Consider the following 16247-nt stretch of genomic DNA (forward strand, 5'->3'; position numbering starts at 1 on the left):
TTATATATGCAAACTGGCATTAGTTGAGATTTTCTACTTTTTAAATACTGGGTAATTGATATGTAAAGCTTTTCCTAAGATATGTGTTTTTCAAAGCCTTTTTATTTCTAGTATCACTCTTGGAGGCATGGTAATAATGTTGAATTCTATTTTTTAAAAGAAATATTTTTATCTACTTTCTCCATTTATACTAAATCAACACAGATCACAAATTGTATTTACTCACAAATTACATTAATAAACATCTAGAAAATAATCCATCTCTCCAATTGTTTTATTAATAAATTGTACTTAGATAGGAAAATTTGTACCATGACAAGTCTAACAACATGAATAAAGACTCTTGCAGTTTCTCTTGACTCTTAAAATTGTACTGGGTGTAGGCAACTGGCACCTGCAAGGAGTTAGTAAAAGGTCTCTACTTCCCACCCATAGTTGTCCCAGACACTTAAGGGGAGGTTGAAACTTGGCTTTGTCATGGAAAATGAAGGACATTGAGGTTCTAGTAGGTCAAGGAAGGTACGCTCATGGCATCTTCAGCGATTTTGGTACTGGCAGGATGTTTGCTTGCAAAATACTTGACATTGTGGTCTTGGTCCAACTGAAGTATCATGACGGTAAGCTCTACAGCATCTTGATAGCGGGTAGAGGCTAAGAAACATTCTTTTTCTAGGAGAGTTTGTGTTAATGTTTTTGCAAGTGCCATTCTAACATTTGGACCACTGTCATTCACCAAGGTCAGCAGTTGTGGCATTAGATGGATAGCAAAACTGTCCATTGGGAGGCAATCATTTTCAATGATAATGTCACAGATGTAGACAAAGGATTGCCAACCAGACCACTTGGTGCACTTGCAAAAATCCTCCACCAGCTCATTGATGAGACTTACTCCAAAGGTCTCGGGTGTCTCCATGTGCAACTTCTTCAGCATCTTGCTGACCAGCTTGTAGGAAACCCAACGAACAGAAGACACTTTGTACAGAGATTCATGGCAATGGGACGTAAATAGTCATAAACATCTCTGGGACTATATAATTCTAGAAGTAAAATCAGTTGCTGAGACAGTTCATTTCGAATTCTCCAATTTATATTGTTATCTGTCACTAAAAACTCCTGAAGTCGATAAAGATATTCTCTTCTTTTGTCAGTAGGAAGACTCTTCAGAAAATCATGTAAATGTAAAAGAACACCTAACCTGACTTGATCAATGTCTTTTAAAAATCCATTAAAAATTGGAACCAGGTCTGCAGCTGTCAATTGCTCACCAAGGATAAGTGCAAGTTCATGGATGGAGAATGCCAAAGTTCTTCGAACCTCCCAATCTTCATCTGATGCCAGAGACTCATACAACTCTTTGAGGCAGTGCCAATATTTCTGGCCAAGAGTCATAGCAACACCTGGGAAACTGTATGCACAATGCTGAACAATTTTGGTATCAATGGTTTCTATGAGATAGGGATCAGTCATTGTTAAGTACTGATCTAATAAAGCCTGGTGTACAACATCTTGCACTTCAGCCCTCCTTACCTCCTCAGAGACTTCTTGATCTCTGATCCTATTTTTATCTTCTAGCATGTCTTCTGAACTTTTGATTTCTGCTTTAAAATGGTGACCTGAACAAGATGGATTGGCAAAAGTAGATGTGAAAGGTCCCAGAGACTTAAATGCTGTTTGGCAAACTGACCATGAGCGATCACTGATCAAGTTGATAAATAGGGCTGATAGTTTGGACCATCGGATTTCAAGACTGGTTGCACATGAAACTTTCACAAAACACTCAACACAAGCCTTTCTGATTCTCCATACCTTATCGGAACATAACTGAATGAAACATGGAATCAACATTTCCTCAGTAACTTGCTGACCCACTACACTGCAAATATCACTAAAATAGTCAGCACAGATCTTTCGAACATGAAGCTTTCTCCAATCATAGCACATATCACAAAACCTAGGGAGGATGAGGCATTCTGTAATATCCTTGCCAACCATAGGAGACATCTTGCACATTGTAGCCAAAGTTCTTGCTTTTATATATTCAGCCCTGTCTGGGGCAGTCAGCTCTAGGAGCACAGGGAATACTTGTGTCTCAAAGTAAAATGGGTCAATCAGTTTCTGCTTCAGCAGAGCCAGCAAAGATTCTTGACTTATTTTCCACACCTCATGATTCTCATCTGTGAGATATCTAGTCACAATAGGTAGTAAAAGCATAGGATAAGGAAGGCCAGTTTTCTTGAAAATATAATGCAATGTGAGGCACCTGTTCCATTAGCTCTGTTCTCACAATTGGTTCTGGATCCTCAGCTAAACTACTAATTCTTTCCAAAACAGAAATACAAGCACTTTCATTGGTAGAGACCGCACTCAATGTATCCAACAAAATCCTGGCAGCCATTTCTCTCTGAAATATGTCCTTACTTGCAGCATACTTGTCAAGTCTCCCCAGTGGTATCCACAATTCATTTTCTGAGATAAACTCTGGTGCTAAAAAAAAATACATCAGACACTGAGATGTCAGCATCCGTGCCAAGGTCATCCACAGTTTCTGGCAGGTCTTCCCGGAGTGCCAACGTTTCATCTTCTGAGATGAACTCATGGGATAAAATAAACACATCAGATGCTGCACTGTCATCAATCATGTCACGTTCCTCCACATTCTCATGCATGTCTTTCTGGAGAAACAGGAGGTCTGAATCTGGAAAAGAAGAAAGGCTAGTCACCAATGAAGGATAAGACACAGGAAAACTCCACTGCTTGGGCAGGCAGAAACCCCATACATAACACCATACTGATGTCTAATTGAGGTTAAAAAAACTGTATAAATGTGCAAGGCTGGATCTCTCTTAGAAACATCTTTATTTCTACATACAGTGAGAAAAATTTGTTTTTTTAAAGAAAATAGTACACATGTCCATAAATATAATACTTCCAGGTATATGCCATGAGATATTTCACAATAAATCTTTAGGCCAAGAATGGTAGATCTTTCCCTAGGAGAATATTTTAAAAAATTACATATAACAATAAGCGAACTTCTGATCACATTTCTTCAATATCACCAGTTCGCTGAAAAAGGAAATACTAATCTGAAGGCAAGAAAGCAGAATTTGAAAAGAAAATCTGGACCTAACTCAAAGATATGCTCTTCCACTTGAAAAGTGTATGAACATGATGCAATGAGGGGTGTGAATGAAGACAGATAACTAATTTCTAAATTACAACTAGAGACTTAGGGCTTTTGTGATGTATGTTATTTGATGTAAGAGTCAATGTTGTCAATAAAGTATGTTTTTACCACAGAAAGATGAAATGAGGATAAAACAAAATTTAGAGAATCCCACTCTAAAAGTCTCTGGAAAAATGTCAGTACCCAGTACTCAAGGTTCAAATGAGGGTTACTAAAAATTAAATGTTCATATAAGTTTAACACTTATGTTTCTAGACTATCAACCATAACAACAATAATTTAATTAGAAATTCCAAATGAGACGAACACTACTACAGTTAATGGTAAATGTCTCAAAAAGGATTTCAAGAGGGGAATTCTGACATGGAGGGAAACTAATGGAACGAAACAAGACTACAAAGCCACTGAAGGTGAACATATGGGAGGAACAACTTTAGAAATAGGTGTGAAAGAGAAGCACAAACAGATATTAAAGTTGGGACAATTTGAATGAATGAAGTTTAGCTGGCCAAGGTCAAAATTGACTGAGAATAGATTCATTCCAATAACATATTGCTGTACTTAAGAACCTCAATATTAAATGCATGAGTCAGGCATTGTCATGATGTTGCAAGTGAAAAATCAAAATGGGGATGACAGGAGAAACTTGAACTTCAGAAACCTTACACAAAAATGACACACAGAAAAAGAGGTGAAAACAAAAAAAATGCCTTTAGGTGTTCTTGGAAAGCAGAAAGGGCAGCAACTGTTTGCCTAGGAAGAGGAAAAATGTTCTCGAAAAAAGGATTTATGCTTTCAACAGACATAAGAGTAGAATCTTAGCCAAATTCAGGGTGAGTGTTGGGATTCGGCCCACACCCCAGGTGCCCGCTGCATGCAGAACAGCTGCGTCATGATTTTCTTCACGGGAACGGAGGTATGATCTGAGACGGGTCATTTGAAGGAATGCTCTACGGCGTACCTTTGGGTGAGGGTCCTGGCAGAGCGACTGGCTGGTCCAGCTCATCAAGGGACACCTCTTGTTCCCGGACAGGATCGCAGAAGTTGAGTGTGGATGCGGACCCTGGTGAGTCCCGTGCATCGGGCACGTCCACGTGGATCATTGGAGTGGCTCGTGGACTGCCTTCACCTAGGAGGAGGAAAATTGAAATACACATTCGGCCCGATGGGGAGCGGTGTGATCCATCCTAACTCCCTGTGCCTCGTGTGCAGAGGCTGCTGACAGCATGGTTCTCCCGGAGCTTCAGGAAGGCCAAAGGCCACGCCCCAGATGGAGCCTCTGGAGAAGGACCTGGGGACGACCCGCTGAGAACAGGTGGGAAAAAGCAGGGATTCCACCAAGACAGAGAAAAGGCTACCTTCAATACTTGGATGCCTGGATGGAGATCAAAGATCTCTCAGAGCACTGGACAAGGACGGCTGTGCCTGACTTCCACCTGGACGCTATCTGGGGCCCTCTGATATCTACCCTCCCGTCAGTGGACATAATCGCCTGGATGATTCTTGCGCAGCGCACGTTCCAGGACAGGTCTTTTTCAGGTACAGTGCTGCGTGCACTGATGTACTCCACCCTCGTGGGTGCCTGCAAATATTGCGGCTGGCCTATCTTCCAAAGCAAAAGGAATCCCTTTTGAATGTGGTACACGTCACACGATGGAGACAGATCCTCGACCTCTGGATCCTGTGACAAATACATGCTTCCTCCTGGAATCTCTCCAGGGAAAATACACACGGCCCGTCAACCAGATTCCCTTGGCTTGCTGCCGTGAGGGGCTTCAGCTAAGTAGGTAAGTAAGGAATCGCCTTGGGGTACCAAGAAGGGTTACGTTTTCTTAAAATATATGTAGCAGCAAAGGGTCCTGAACTCACATTTCTTCACTATCACCTCTGCCCCGAGTGTCAAGGCCCCACGGATCTGAAGGCAACTGGCGTGGAGGCAAGCGGACTACGAAAATGAAAATCTGCAAATAACTCACACAGGCTCGTGCCACACATTAAAGCAGGTCCTAAACGCAAGGTGCCCTTCCTACATGGATTTCCACCATCAGCCATCCAAAAGGTGAGGAAAGAAGAAAGCAGACAGCTTCTCAACACCTTGAAGAGGTCACTCGGTCAGCATGGAAAATGGTTGCATTTTCCACCATGTAAACTGAGGTGCAATTGCGTACAGTCCTGTGGACCTGATTCTGTGACGGGTCAAAATGCGGCAGGTATTCCCAATGTTTCTCAGGGTGAAAATTAAGAAGCTCTTAAGCTCCGACCAGGTGTACGCGCTGGGACGCAAGAGGATCCTGGTTGAGGATAGCTAACGTCACGTGGGGCAATCTGTAAACCACACGTGGAGACTTATCTGATCCTTTTCCGATACACGTGAATGACAGGAGAGGCCAGGGCGTCCCTGGGACCAGGCGCGGTGTACGCTTTTGCCTCGGAAGGATGAGGTGAGGAGACCGCGAAATGCACAGATACACAGCATTAAAATGCCTCATTCAATGTGGGTTCGCGTTGCCAAAGTCCAAAGCAGGGTGATTACAAATCAAAGACATGCTTTTAACTTAACGCTTAGGGATGAAGACTGTCAACTTAACAAGAGCAGTTCACTTAGAAACGCCCCTCAAGAGCCAACAATTCAAAATTAACAGCAGAGGTCGGACAGAGAGAGAACTGCACAGGGAGCAATCCTGGCACGGGAGAGGAAACAATGGCAAGATTAAAGCTACAAGTCCGGGAGGGAGGGTGAACATGCCTTGCAGCGTGCAGGCTCAATTCCAAAAGGAGGTGTGAAATGGAGGGAGAAAGAAAGCTTCCGGTGGCGCCGGGTATGAACTGAAAGAAGGTTCGCAGGTCAAGCTTACTTTGGAATGAGAATAGATTACATCCCATGCCACACCTCTTCAGTCAAGACCCACGTGGTAAATGCGTCTCAGTCATGCATACGTGTCATCCCTTCCTGCTCCGTCCCTAGATTCCCAGGGGATGCCACAATGGAGAAGAGTGGGGAGAGGTGAAATTAGGAAACCTTACCCTACGGTGACATGCAGACAGATAGACTGGTGTACACAAAACGACATAGTGATGGACACTGGGCATACAAAGAAGACAACACCTACTTTCCTAGAGGAGTTCAAACAAAGAAAACAGATTCCCCTAGAACGGTTTTGAGCCTTCTCAAGGCATAAGAGTTTGATTCTTAGCCTGATTCTGGGAGAGGGCTGGGATTCGGCCTAGGCCACAAATGCCTGCTGCATGCAGAGTAGCTGTGTCATGATTTTCCTGGTAGGAATAGAGGCGTGATCTGAGGCGGGTGTTTGGGGGGGGCATGTTGTAGTGCTTGCCTGCGGGTGGAGGTCCTGGCGGAGTAATCGAAAGGTCCGGCTCATCGAGGGACCCCTTCGGATCCTGGCTGCAATCGAGGAGACTGGGGGCGCATACGGTCTCCACTGCGTCCCTTGAATCGGTCACGATCACGTGGGTCATCTCGTTGACACGCGCACTCTCTTCACCTAAGTGGAGAAAAATTTAAATATTAGACTCAGCCTGATGGTGAGGGATGTGATCAATCCTAAGTTCCTCTGCCTGGGTGCACAGGCTGGTGTCAGCGTGGTTCTCTTCCAAGGGCCGGAGGTCCAAAGGCCATTTCCCAGGATTGAGCCTCGCCAGAAGTTCCTGGGGAGGACTGGCTGGGACAGGGACGAGAAATCAGGCAGTCAGTAAACACAGAGAGGAAAATCATAAACATTTCAACACCTGGACGGAAACCCGAGGGTCCTAAGTGCATTGGACGAGGATGGCTTTTGCTGTGTTCCACCTCGGAGACCATCTGAGGCCAGGGGTCACGAATCCACCCTGAAGTCAGTGGACATAATCGCTGAGCGGGTAAATCTCGTGCCCAGCACCCTGTGAGACAGGTCTCCTTAAATCTCCTGGTGCTGTCTTTAATGCGCTTATCCCTCTTGGATGCCTGGGAATACGTTGCCCAGCTCAATTTTGACGGGAGAGAAACCTCCTTTTGAATGTGGCAGACTCCGTATTACGGACACACATCCCTGACCTCTTGACTCTGTCACAAATACATGCTTCCTTTTGGAAGCACCTTTCCAGGAAACAGTACACACAGGTCCCACAACCCTCACTCTTTAAGGCCGCTGCAATGAGGTTTTGCAGCTAAATATTTAGGTAAGCAATCGCTGTTGTAGCCCGATGAGAGGAAAGTTGTAAAAGAACGTCATGTCACCACCAAGGACTTCCCCTCATAGTTCTTCACTATCACCTGTTCCCTGAAGCATCAAGGCCCTACATTCCTGAAAGGGAGAACGGTGCGGGGAAGCAGAATATGACAACCAAGTCTGCACCTATCTCAAACACTGCTTGTGCCACACTAATCAACACGTGTCCTTTAGGCAGTGTGCCCATCCTACACGTATTTTCACCCGAAGCCTTCAAGAGGTGAGGAGAGAAGAAAGAAGACAGGTTCTGAAAAGCGGCAGGATGTTCCTGTGTCAGGATGGAAAAAGATTTCCTTTTCCAGCATGCAAGCCTGAAGGTTGAATTGCATACAATTTGTAGGCCCGGTTTTGTTATGGGCAAAATTGCCGCAGTTATTCTCAACGTTTCTAAGTGTGAAAACTAAGATGCTTTGGCCCTTCCCGCAACCTGTACGGACTCCAGCTCCTTGAGGGTTCTGAGGGAGATCGGTTACCATTATCAAGTCTGATATCGTCCAAACTACACCTGGAGACTTAGAAGAGGCCTTTCCCTGTGTGTGACATTGGATGTCAGAGCCCAGGAAGTAAGTCAATGGGGGCAGAGAAAGGGTAGGTTTTGGCCACAGAAATAGGAGCTGAGGATACCAGGGAAATACAAAGAAACCCCCACACTTAACCTGCCTCCATGCACGTCGCTTCGCAGTTCCCGAAGCTCAAGCCAGGGTCATGCAAAATTGAATGCATACGTTTCACATAACGCTCCTGTTTCTAGACTATCAAGCGAACGACAGCGGTTTAACGAGAAACACCCCTCAAGGCCAATGCGCCCAAAGTGAACACCCAGTGACGGACAGTGCCAGAAGTCCAGAGGGCGAATCCTGGCAGCCCCGGAGAAGAAAGCTACGAGGCCCTGAGGGTGAAGCTGAGGGGCAGAGTGCAGTATCAACTGAAGAAGGAGCTGTAAGTACATGGAGAAAGGAAGTTTTCGGTGTGGCCGAGCATGAACTAAACGAAGGATAGAAGGCCAAGGTGAAGTGGCACTGAGTAGAGACTCGGACCCCTGACATATCTCTTTCTACAGGACCTCCGTGATCAGCGTGTCAGAGTGTGCTCTTTCACCACATTTCAGGGAAAGCACAGCGTGGGGAAGACAGGGGTGGCCTGATCTTTGGAAACTTTACCCTAAGGAGACTTGCAGATAGGTAGGAGCACACAAACTATGGATTGAAAGGCTCTGAGCATACGGAGAAGACAGCATGCATTTCCCTACGGCAAAGGGAAAAAAATATTCTCCTAGAAGGGATGTGGACCTTCTTGAGATGTGAGTGTTGAGTGCTACTCTGATTCTGGGTGCGTGTGTTGGGATTCGGCCCACACCCCAGGTGCCCGCTGCATGCAGAACAGCTGCGTCATGATTTTCTTCACGGGAACGGAGGTATGATCTGAGACGGGTCATTTGAAGGAATGCTCTTCGGCGTACCTTTGGGTGAGGGTCCTGGCAGAGCGACTGGCTGGTCCAGCTCATCAAGGGACACCTCTTGTTCCCGGACAGGATCGCAGAAGTTGAGTGTGGATGCGGACCCTGGTGAGTCCCGTGCATCGGGCACGTCCACGTGGATCATTGGAGTGGCTCGTGGACTGCCTTCACCTAGGAGGAGGAAAATTGAAATACACATTCGGCCCGATGGGGAGCGGTGTGATCCATCCTAACTCCCTGTGCCTCGTGTGCAGAGGCTGCTGACAGCATGGTTCTCCCGGAGCTTCAGGAAGGCCAAAGGCCACGCCCCAGATGGAGCCTCTGGAGAAGGACCTGGGGACGACCCGCTGAGAACAGGTGGGAAAAAGCAGGGATTCCACCAAGACAGAGAAAAGGCTACCTTCAATACTTGGATGCCTGGATGGAGATCAAAGATCTCTCGGAGCACTGGAGAAGGACGGCTGTGCCTGACTTCCACCTGGACGCTATCTGGGGCCCTCTGATATCTACCCTCCCGTCAGTGGACATAATCGCCTGGATGATTCTTGCGCAGCGCACGTTCCAGGACAGGTCTTTTTCAGGTACAGTGCTGCGTGCACTGATGTACTCCACCCTCGTGGGTGCCTGCAAATATTGCGGCTGGCCTATCTTCCAAAGCAAAAGGAATCCCTTTTGAATGTGGTACACGTCACACGATGGAGACAGATCCTCGACCTCTGGATCCTGTGACAAATACATGCTTCCTCCTGGAATCTCTCCAGGGAAAATACACACGACCCGTCAACCAGATTCCCTTGGCTTGCTGCCGTGAGGGGCTTCAGCTAAGTAGGTAAGTAAGGAATCGCCTTGGGGTACCAAGAAGGGTTACGTTTTCTTAAAATATATGTAGCAGCAAAGGGTCCTGAACTCACATTTCTTCACTATCACCTCTGCCCCGAGTGTCAAGGCCCCACGGATCTGAAGGCAACTGGCGTGGAGGCAAGCGGACTACGAAAATGAAAATCTGCAAATAACTCACACAGGCTCGTGCCACACTTTAAAGCAGGTCCTAAACGCAAGGTGCCCTTCCTACATGGATTTCCACCATCAGCCATCCAAAAGGTGAGGAAAGAAGAAAGCAGACAGCTTCTCAACACCTTGAAGAGGTCACTCGGTCAGCATGGAAAATGGTAGCATTTTCCACCATGTAAACTGAGGTGCAATTGCGTACAGTCCTGTGGACCTGATTCTGTGACGGGTCAAAATGCGGCAGGTATTCCCAATGTTTCTCAGGGTGAAAATTAAGAAGCTCTTAAGCTCCGACCAGGTGTACGCGCTGGTACGCAAGAGGATCCTGGTTGAGGATAGCTAACGTCACGTGGGGCAATCTGTAAACCACACGTGGAGACTTATCTGATCCTTTTCCGATACACGTGAATGACAGGAGAGGCCAGGGTGTCCCTGGGACCAGGCGCGGTGTACGCTTTTGCCTCGGAAGGATGAGGTGAGGAGACCGCGAAATGCACAGATACACAGCATTAAAATGCCTCATTCAATGTGGGTTCGCGTTGCCAAAGTCCAAAGCAGGGTGATTACAAATCAAAGACATGCTTTTAACTTAACGCTTAGGGATGAAGACTGTCAACTTAACAAGAGCAGTTCACTTAGAAACGCCCCTCAAGAGCCAACAATTCAAAATTAACAGCAGAGGTCGGACAGAGAGAGAACTGCACAGGGAGCAATCCTGGCACGGGAGAGGAAACAATGGCAAGATTAAAGCTACAAGTCCGGGAGGGAGGGTGAACATGCCTTGCAGCGTGCAGGCTCAATTCCAGAAGGAGGTGTGAAATGGAGGGAGAAAGAAAGCTTCCGGTGGCGCCGGGTATGAACTGAAAGAAGGTTCGCAGGTCAAGCTTACTTTGGAATGAGAATAGATTACATCCCATGCCACACCTCTTCAGTCAAGACCCACGTGGTAAATGCGTCTCAGTCATGCATACGTGTCATCCCTTCCTGCTCCGTCCCTAGATTCCCAGGGGATGCCACAATGGAGAAGAGTGGGGAGAGGTGAAATTAGGAAACCTTACCCTACGGTGACATGCAGACAGATAGACTGGTGTACACAAAACGACATAGTGATGGACACTGGGCATACAAAGAAGACAACACCTACTTTCCTAGAGGAGTTCAAACAAAGAAAACAGATTCCCCTAGAACGGTTTTGAGCCTTCTCAAGGCATAAGAGTTTGATTCTTAGCCTGATTCTGGGAGAGGGCTGGGATTCGGCCTAGGCCACAAATGCCTGCTGCATGCAGAGTAGCTGTGTCATGATTTTCCTGGTAGGAATAGAGGCGTGATCTGAGGCGGGTGTTTGGGGGGGGCATGTTGTAGTGCTTGCCTGCGGGTGGAGGTCCTGGCGGAGTAATCGAAAGGTCCGGCTCATCGAGGGACCCCTTCGGATCCTGGCTGCAATCGAGGAGACTGGGGGCGCATACGGTCTCCACTGCGTCCCTTGAATCGGTCACGATCACGTGGGTCATCTCGTTGACACGCGCACTCTCTTCACCTAAGTGGAGAAAAATTTAAATATTAGACTCAGCCTGATGGTGAGGGATGTGATCAATCCTAAGTTCCTCTGCCTGGGTGCACAGGCTGGTGTCAGCGTGGTTCTCTTCCAAGGGCCGGAGGTCCAAAGGCCATTTCCCAGGATTGAGCCTCGCCAGAAGTTCCTGGGGAGGACTGGCTGGGACAGGGACGAGAAATCAGGCAGTCAGTAAACACAGAGAGGAAAATCATAAACATTTCAACACCTGGACGGAAACCCGAGGGTCCTAAGTGCATTGGACGAGGATGGCTTTTGCTGTGTTCCACCTCGGAGACCATCTGAGGCCAGGGGTCACGAATCCACCCTGAAGTCAGTGGACATAATCGCTGAGCGGGTAAATCTCGTGCCCAGCACCCTGTGAGACAGGTCTCCTTAAATCTCCTGGTGCTGTCTTTAATGCGCTTATCCCTCTTGGATGCCTGGGAATACGTTGCCCAGCTCAATTTTGACGGGAGAGAAACCTCCTTTTGAATGTGGCAGACTCCGTATTACGGACACACATCCCTGACCTCTTGACTCTGTGACAAATACATGCTTCCTTTTGGAAGCACCTTTCCAGGAAACAGTACACACAGGTCCCACAACCCTCACTCATTAAGGCCGCTGCAATGAGGTTTTGCAGCTAAATATTTAGGTAAGCAATCGCTGTTGTAGCCCGATGAGAGGAAAGTTGTAAAAGAACGTCATGTCACCACCAAGGACTTCCCCTCATAGTTCTTCACTATCACCTGTTCCCTGAAGCATCAAGGCCCTACATTCCTGAAAGGGAGAACGGTGCGGGGAAGCAGAATATGACAACCAAGTCTGCACCTATCTCAAACACTGCTTGTGCCACACTAATCAACACGTGTCCTTTAGGCAGTGTGCCCATCCTACACGTATTTTCACCCGAAGCCTTCAAGAGGTGAGGAGAGAAGAAAGAAGACAGGTTCTGAAAAGCGGCAGGATGTTCCTGTGTCAGGATGGAAAAAGATTTCCTTTTCCAGCATGCAAGCCTGAAGGTTGAATTGCATACAATTTGTAGGCCCGGTTTTGTTATGGGCAAAATTGCCGCAGTTATTCTCAACGTTTCTAAGTGTGAAAACTAAGATGCTTTGGCCCTTCCCGCAACCTGTACGGACTCCAGCTCCTTGAGGGTTCTGAGGGAGATCGGTTACCATTATCAAGTCTGATATCGTCCAAACTACACCTGGAGACTTAGAAGAGGCCTTTCCCTGTGTGTGACATTGGATGTCAGAGCCCAGGAAGTAAGTCAATGGGGGCAGAGAAAGGGTAGGTTTTGGCCACAGAAATAGGAGCTGAGGATACCAGGGAAATACAAAGAAACCCCCACACTTAACCTGCCTCCATGCACGTCGCTTCGCAGTTCCCGAAGCTCAAGCCAGGGTCATGCAAAATTGAATGCATACGTTTCACATAACGCTCCTGTTTCTAGACTATCAAGCGAACGACAGCGGTTTAACGAGAAACACCCCTCAAGGCCAATGCGCCCAAAGTGAACACCCAGTGACGGACAGTGCCAGAAGTCCAGAGGGCGAATCCTGGCAGCCCCGGAGAAGAAAGCTACGAGGCCCTGAGGGTGAAGCTGAGGGGCAGAGTGCAGTATCAACTGAAGAAGGAGCTGTAAGTACATGGAGAAAGGAAGTTTTCGGTGTGGCCGAGCATGAACTAAACGAAGGATAGAAGTCCAAGGTGAAGTGGCACTGAGTAGAGACTCGGACCCCTGACATATCTCTTTCTACAGGACCTCCGTGATCAGCGTGTCAGAGTGTGCTCTTTCACCACATTTCAGGGAAAGCACAGCGTGGGGAAGACAGGGGTGGCCTGATCTTTGGAAACTTTACCCTAAGGAGACTTGCAGATAGGTAGGAGCACACAAACTATGGATTGAAAGGCTCTGAGCATACGGAGAAGACAGCATGCATTTCCCTACGGCAAAGGGAAAAAAATATTCTCCTAGAAGGGATGTGGACCTTCTTGAGATGTGAGTGTTGAGTGCTACTCTGATTCTGGGTGCGTGTGTTGGGATTCGGCCCACACCCCAGGTGCCCGCTGCATGCAGAACAGCTGCGTCATGATTTTCTTCACGGGAACGGAGGTATGATCTGAGACGGGTCATTTGAAGGAATGCTCTTCGGCGTACCTTTGGGTGAGGGTCCTGGCAGAGCGACTGGCTGGTCCAGCTCATCAAGGGACACCTCTTGTTCCCGGACAGGATCGCAGAAGTTGAGTGTGGATGCGGACCCTGGTGAGTCCCGTGCATCGGGCACGTCCACGTGGATCATTGGAGTGGCTCGTGGACTGCCTTCACCTAGGAGGAGGAAAATTGAAATACACATTCGGCCCGATGGGGAGCGGTGTGATCCATCCTAACTCCCTGTGCCTCGTGTGCAGAGGCTGCTGACAGCATGGTTCTCCCGGAGCTTCAGGAAGGCCAAAGGCCACGCCCCAGATGGAGCCTCTGGAGAAGGACCTGGGGACGACCCGCTGAGAACAGGTGGGAAAAAGCAGGGATTCCACCAAGACAGAGAAAAGGCTACCTTCAATACTTGGATGCCTGGATGGAGATCAAAGATCTCTCGGAGCACTGGACAAGGACGGCTGTGCCTGACTTCCACCTGGACGCTATCTGGGGCCCTCTGATATCTACCCTCCCGTCAGTGGACATAATCGCCTGGATGATTCTTGCGCAGCGCACGTTCCAGGACAGGTCTTTTTCAGGTACAGTGCTGCGTGCACTGATGTACTCCACCCTCGTGGGTGCCTGCAAATATTGCGGCTGGCCTATCTTCCAAAGCAAAAGGAATCCCTTTTGAATGTGGTACACGTCACACGATGGAGACAGATCCTCGACCTCTGGATCCTGTGACAAATACATGCTTCCTCCTGGAATCTCTCCAGGGAAAATACACACGACCCGTCAACCAGATTCCCTTGGCTTGCTGCCGTGAGGGGCTTCAGCTAAGTAGGTAAGTAAGGAATCGCCTTGGGGTACCAAGAAGGGTTACGTTTTCTTAAAATATATGTAGCAGCAAAGGGTCCTGAACTCACATTTCTTCACTAACACCTCTGCCCCGAGTGTCAAGGCCCCACGGATCTGAAGGCAACTGGCGTGGAGGCAAGCGGACTACGAAAATGAAAATCTGCAAATAACTCACACAGGCTCGTGCCACACTTTAAAGCAGGTCCTAAACGCAAGGTGCCCTTCCTACATGGATTTCCACCATCAGCCATCCAAAAGGTGAGGAAAGAAGAAAGCAGACAGCTTCTCAACACCTTGAAGAGGTCACTCGGTCAGCATGGAAAATGGTAGCATTTTCCACCATGTAAACTGAGGTGCAATTGCGTACAGTCCTGTGGACCTGATTCTGTGACGGGTCAAAATGCGGCAGGTATTCCCAATGTTTCTCAGGGTGAAAATTAAGAAGCTCTTAAGCTCCGACCAGGTGTACGCGCTGGGACGCAAGAGGATCCTGGTTGAGGATAGCTAACGTCACGTGGGGCAATCTGTAAACCACACGTGGAGACTTATCTGATCCTTTTCCGATACACGTGAATGACAGGAGAGGCCAGGGTGTCCCTGGGACCAGGCGCGGTGTACGCTTTTGCCTCGGAAGGATGAGGTGAGGAGACCGCGAAATGCACAGATACACAGCATTAAAATGCCTCATTCAATGTGGGTTCGCGTTGCCAAAGTCCAAAGCAGGGTGATTACAAATCAAAGACATGCTTTTAACTTAACGCTTAGGGATGAAGACTGTCAACTTAACAAGAGCAGTTCACTTAGAAACGCCCCTCAAGAGCCAACAATTCAAAATTAACAGCAGAGGTCGGACAGAGAGAGAACTGCACAGGGAGCAATCCTGGCACGGGAGAGGAAACAATGGCAAGATTAAAGCTACAAGTCCGGGAGGGAGGGTGAACATGCCTTGCAGCGTGCAGGCTCAATTCCAGAAGGAGGTGTGAAATGGAGGGAGAAAGAAAGCTTCCGGTGGCGCCGGGTATGAACTGAAAGAAGGTTCGCAGGTCAAGCTTACTTTGGAATGAGAATAGATTACATCCCATGCCACACCTCTTCAGTCAAGACCCACGTGGTAAATGCGTCTCAGTCATGCATACGTGTCATCCCTTCCTGCTCCGTCCCTAGATTCCCAGGGGATGCCACAATGGAGAAGAGTGGGGAGAGGTGAAATTAGGAAACCTTACCCTACGGTGACATGCAGACAGATAGACTGGTGTACACAAAACGACATAGTGATGGACACTGGGCATACAAAGAAGACAACACCTACTTTCCTAGAGGAGTTCAAACAAAGAAAACAGCTTCCCCTAGAACGGTTTTGAGCCTTCTCAAGGCATAAGAGTTTGATTCTTAGCCTGATTCTGGGAGAGGGCTGGGATTCGGCCTAGGCCACAAATGCCTGCTGCATGCAGAGTAGCTGTGTCATGATTTTCCTGGTAGGAATAGAGGCGTGATCTGAGGCGGGTGTTTGGGGGGGCATGTTGTAGTGCTTGCCTGCGGGTGGAGGTCCTGGCGGAGTAATCCAAAGGTCCGGCTCATCGAGGGACCCCTTCGGATCCTGGCTGCAATCGAGGAGACTGGGGGCGCATACGGTCTCCACTGCGTCCCTTGAATCGGTCACGATCACGTGGGTCATCTCGTTGACACGCGCACTCTCTTCACCTAAGTGGAGAAAAATTTAAATATTAGACTCAGCCTGATGGTGAGGGATGTGATCAATCCTAAGTTCCTCTGCCTGGGTGCACAGGCTGGTGTCAGCGTGGTTCTCTTCC

General features: G+C 47.9%; 1 pseudogene; it reads right to left on the bottom strand.

Annotated features, from left to right (window-relative positions):
- Positions 1-264: 264 nt before the first annotated feature.
- Positions 265-2352, bottom strand: LOC141410909 (serine/threonine-protein phosphatase 4 regulatory subunit 1 pseudogene; annotated as a pseudogene).
- Positions 2353-16247: the final 13895 nt, after the last annotated feature.

This window comes from Castor canadensis, chromosome 9 (genome assembly GCF_047511655.1).
Source record: "Castor canadensis chromosome 9, mCasCan1.hap1v2, whole genome shotgun sequence".
In the NCBI taxonomy this organism is placed as follows: domain Eukaryota; kingdom Metazoa; phylum Chordata; class Mammalia; order Rodentia; family Castoridae; genus Castor; species Castor canadensis.